Source organism: Rhipicephalus sanguineus, chromosome 5, assembly GCF_013339695.2.
Source record: "Rhipicephalus sanguineus isolate Rsan-2018 chromosome 5, BIME_Rsan_1.4, whole genome shotgun sequence".
Classification (NCBI taxonomy): domain Eukaryota; kingdom Metazoa; phylum Arthropoda; class Arachnida; order Ixodida; family Ixodidae; genus Rhipicephalus; species Rhipicephalus sanguineus.
Window position 1 is genome coordinate 81,635,208 of NC_051180.1, and position 5,645 is coordinate 81,640,852.

Below are 5,645 nucleotides of genomic sequence, written 5' to 3' on the forward strand. Positions count from 1 at the left end.
TTCGCAGCATTCCAAAACAAGCGAAGCGCACCACCAGAGAACAGCAGAGAGAACAGCCAGAACCACAGGGCGACTCACGTGACTGCCCTCGTGGACGGAACCCACGGAATACGTAATTGCCACGTATCACTGCACGTGACGCGGTCACGCGGTGATCTGTGGCGTGCATGGTGGCGTGTCTGCCTGTGTCTTCGACCCGTAGCTGTGGCCATGGAGGAATATAGTTCAACAGAATGCGTTGGGCTAGTTTGTGAGAATCCATAGTGCTTTTTTTGGCGCAAAAAAACGACACCACAAGAAAGAAGACAGAACACAGCGCTACCCTCTCAACTGTCAGTTGAGAGAGTAGCGCTGTCTTTCTTGTGGTTCCGAGTTCCGATGCGAGAGGTAGGGACTGACTGGGTTTAAAGTCCAGTGCCGCCGGACACCCCCTGGTTTTTCTAATGGGGAGAGAAGGTACTACATAGGCATGGCGCTCGCTGCCGTGGGTTCTCGTTTCTCGAGGTGGCCACCTCTCTTTTCCTCTATCTTCTTTCACTCGCCTTTCTCCTCCCCCCGACGACGCTGGGTTGCAGATATCACGCGTCTTTCTCATCCTACTGCATTGGAATAACCGACGCCGCGCTAAAGTGTGCAGCGAGCGAGGTTCATGGGAAGTCCAGCAAGGACTGGAACACGTGTTTACACGTGTTTCTAGGGCTGCTGAAGAGCAATTACCTCATGCTGTGGACTGGGAATGCGAAGTGCTTTTTATCGCTGTATATGCGCATTAACCCTCCAGCGCACTTAATTGAGCTAGTTGGTTCTGCATGTCGACGATGTGGGTGCGCTTTGAAGACGCGGACAGGGAAGAGACAGGACACACACTGCGACAGGAGGACACAGCTACTTAACCCTCCACGTACAGCATTTAACTGTGTTGATCTCCATCTTGGGTAACAGACAGACAAGATGGACAAAACAAAACTAAAGCACAGCGACGTCAGTCGTGGCGTCAAAATTGATACCGTGGCAATTCTTGACTTGCTTCCAGTTGTGGGTTAGAAAGTTCATTAATTAAGGAATGAAAATGCGCATATGCATGTGGAAAACTTAATAGTTACTGCAAGTGCCTTTTAGGGGCTGTGAGCAGAAACTCCTGAACTTAACAGTGAAACTTCCGCTACAAAGAAATATTCAGCCCATCACGCGGTCAGGCTAAGCCTGCCCGTCCCAACGTGGGAGAAGCCCACTGCGCGCTAGTCGCGTCTCTCAGGACTATATTTAATAAAGTTCCACCATCCATCCATCACGCCGTGAAAACCGCTGGACAGCTAAGCTGTCGTCCCTTTAGTCATGCATTACATTTTCCTCCTAAGTTTCGGCAAAGTTTTGGCAAATATTGGGACCATGGGGCTGCCCATCACAGTTCCGAAAGGCAACGAAAGCGCTGTTGCGTTTTCTTAAGGACACCGGACTGATTCGCCGTTTGTGATGTCAAACGCAGAACTCTTACGCCGGCTGAAAGAGTGACTTTTCTCTCCTCCTCTCTATCTTTCCTTCCCCCTCCCCCAGTGCAGGGTAGCCTACCGGGCTCAGCCCTGGTTAACCTCCCCGCCTTTCTTTTATTCTTATTCTCTCTCTCTTGAATATGTTATATGCCTAACCTCCTAGCTGGCTCGTGATAAGCGTCTCTCCTCTTAGGCTCGTGCTAGCACCGGCTGAACGACCAAAAGTTTCGTCGTCTCGCCCACGTGGCCCCTCTGGCATTCATATATGTTTCCCCTAAATAAATGTTGTGAACACTTCGGACCGTGAGGGCTCGTTTTCAAACCCCTCGTCGCCAAGGAAATTTATTTACTAACATCGGAGCTGTTTAAGCCCGAGTTCCAGCCGTGGCCGGGGACCGCTCAGAACTCGGCGCAGCTAGAGTGTACTATTCTAGTATACACTCTAGCGCAGCTGTGCAAGGCGAAGTGGAAGCATAGCATAGCCATTTATAGTATAGTATAGCAAGGGGTGGGAAAGGGAAGTGAAGGTGAGGAGTGATGTGAGGGTAAGGAGATGGGGGAGAGGGTAAAGCATAGCCATGTATGGATACCATAGCAAGAGTGAAGAGAAGTGAGGGTGATGAGGATTGATATGAAGGTGAGGAGGAGGGAACATACTAGGGGAAGAGGGTCAAGCATGTCATAGTCATGCTTAGTATAGTATAACAAGGGGGAGGGCAACGAGGAAGCACAAGGTAATGATAGCATGGCCTTGCATAGTATGGTATATCAATTGGGTGGTAAAGCAAGAGGGGAGAGGGCAAGGCATAGCATAGTCTTGTATAGTATAGTATATCAAGTAGGTGGGAAAGTGAGGGTAAGGAGCAATAATGTGAGGGTGAGGAGGAGGGAAAGGAAAAGAAATAGTAAAGCGTGGCCAAGTATAGTAGTTAAGGGATGGGAAAGGGAAGTGATGGTGAGGAGTTATGTGAGGTGAAGGAGGAGAGTTGTGAGGGTTAGCAGTACGGAAATGTGTATACTCTAAGAAAAAAAGTCAAAAGAGTGTCACGGCAGCGTGACTCTCTTCGGGTGTCCATTTGACCCCTTTTGGAAAGTAGATGAAGAGAAAGAGAGTTAGCATTTCGGCAGGAGTTACTGGACTCTCCTGAAGCGCGTTTCGATTGGCTTCCGTGATGAAGGCGCCGTCGTATACGCCATACATATCGCGCGTTTGCCGTTCGGCGCCGTTCTGGCGGGATGGCTCGCCTCGCTCGCCGACGGGGACAGCCGGGCTGCTCCGCCTCCTCTCTCAGTCTGCTCGGTCTTTTGGAATGCGTTGTGTCGGTTGCGCGGGTTGCGTCAGTTGCCTGTCTGTCGTGCAGTCTAGTGTTCGAACAAAAATGTGCATCCTCGGTGGCGTTGACACCAGGCTCGAAGTCATGCATGGAGGGCGGAATATTCATGGAGCTGCGGACACGGACAACGCGCGTCCGTTAACGGTGAGTGTACTGCTTTCGTAGGTACTAATTATACAGCTTTAGCTGGGCGCCTGCAGCAGATCTGCGTAAGTTATCTGCCAACCATTTCCAACAGCAGCCTGCGTCCGCGGGGCTGTTGCGGATACCTAACTAAAGCTGTCAGTTAACGAGTTGACACCGTTATGCGCGTTGCTGTACAAGCTCCCATAAAATGAGCGATGCAAACAATTATCAAGGGTCATTTTTTGCTGATCGCACATTGTTTCGGCACTGCTGAAAGTGCAAGATGTCGTTTTGAGATGCACTTTAATCTACTTCATAATAACATTTCCATCGACCTTGAATGTGCAGCGTGCTTCCGCGCGTGGGAACGTGAAAAAAAAAAAAGCCTGTGTACCGAGCGCTCAGACGCACTACATATAATGGTTTTTGTTGGCTTAAACGGCTTAAAGACGGTAGTTTGAGGTGCAGATATAGTACGGTGGCTTCCAGAACGTACGCGGTAGTCATTAAAGTTGGACTCGCCTCGCCGGTAAGGCGAAAAAGCTCGAGACTTTCGACGGCGCGCGTTGTTGCGACGGCCGCCGTACACTCTTTTCCTTCGTTTCTGTTTGCTGTTTTCGTGGTTTGCCAACATCTGCGATGACACTATAACAGAATCGAGTGAATGTACGTGATTGTGGGAGTTATGTGCGCTAATTCTCGCATTTGACATGTCTGATCTCGACGTAGACGGCGTCCGCGCGCGCTGGATGTCGCTCAGGCGCTCGTACTCGAATGTGTTTGCTGAGTATTTAAGGATGGGTTATACGTTTGTAACACATGCGGTCAGTAACTGCTCACGGCGTGCCCCTGACTGTCGGAGGATGTGCTTGGGTGTCGGAATATGCTGGCGCTAAGCCGTGCTTATTCTGAAACCAAATTTTAAAGCGATTTCTCAGAAAAGAAGTGCTTTCATTCGTGCATAGCCAGCGCCTACTGCGAAACGAGGTTCCCGCTGCCTTTTACGTGAAAATTTGTTTTCGTTGGGAAATTATTTCGAGCGAAACACTAGTGTCAGATGTGTGTACAGTAACGGTGTGTTGAACAAAGGGCGGTTTCAAATACAAATAAGCAGTGTGTATGTTTTGGTTATTCCCAGAATCCAGGACAGGGGCGTAGCCAAGGGGGGGGGGGGTTGGTGGGGTTCAAACCCCCCCGAAATTGTTCAATTTTGCTTGTGTATATATACACGCACACATACAAATGCACGCACGAACATACATAAAGTATGGTTGAACCCCCCCCCCCCCCCCCGAAAAAAATTTCTGGCTACGCCCCTGATCCAGGATCACTTCTCCCGCCTCTTCACTCCAGTTTACAGCCGCACTCGGGGAAACGAAGGCGCCGCTCTGGTCTGGCGCCTCACCGCTCGTGATGGGCAAATCAGCAGCGGCGTTCGCCCTGCCAACCGAATGAGGCAGTCGGTCCTACATTTCCTTTGGTTGGACAAGACGACGTAGGAAAAGAGGTTAGTGGCACCCACGCAAAGGAGCTTAATCCAATTTCGTTTGTTGTTTAAAAGAGGCTCACATGATCTTGTGCTGCGAGTTTGTCGCCAAGTGACGCGTTACAAAAGCTACTATTTGCAAGTTGTGTTTTACACGATAACGGCAATAACCTTGGTTCCTTACCATGCCTGTTTGCATTTGTTGTTTTGTTGTGAGCCTTCATTATGTCCGTGTGAACTACTTATTGTGTAGATTTTGCAAACTTTTACTGCAATTACATTTTCTCATCATAACATCACGTTGTGCTTTTCAGATACCGTTTTTATGGTGCTCACGCTGAACAGGAGCGACAGCCTAGCAAGTCACAAGTCTGATGCCTCCAGCCGTCACCACTTTTTGATTTATTCTTAATCATAAGGAATAAAGATTGAAACATGATGTCGATTTCTGCAGTTTATTTTGCACCATATGACACTATGCACACCAGTCACACATTTTACTTGGCTATACTCACAAGCATGTAAATGAGGAATACCTAAACTTCTTAAGTGGAAATCACAGACCACCTTTTCGCGCTTTCTGTTACTTTGCTGGAAAAAGTGTGTTGTTTTGACGAGTTTTATTAAAATAATGCTAAAATTGAACTATTCTTTTTTTGCAGTCGCTGGGCAGAACGGCAAGTATTATTGGACTTGCTTAAAATGAACAGTTCACTATTTTCAACAGTAGTCGCGCGATATGCGAGCGGCTAACGCACGGCTATCGAGAGCGTCTGCCTGAAACATACTATCGCTATTTTTATTTAATTTAGCGGGAACACACGCGCCCGCTAATTGCAAACTATACAGGTGAAAAACTTGTATCAGTTTGGCAAGTAATGCAACCGCTGCTCACCTGAAGTCAAAAAGAATTGCTCATTATTACGAGCTGTCGTCAGTAGGCTTACGAAATTCTCTTCAAGACGAACCAGTGAGTGGCGCAGGCACGTATCTGAAAGGGAAGCTCGAAGGGCCGTTTCCCCGAAATACAACTGTTCCTCAATCGCTCCACTCTCTAGCAGTGTTTCTGAAGGGCGTAGCTCTCCTAACAGCTCCCTTCACTTGGCATTGAAATCTCCTTGCATATCTCCCCTCACGCAAGAGAAAGAGTAACGAAAGGAACATTGTCGACAAGACAAACACAAGAACTGACACGGACGAACGCCTTTC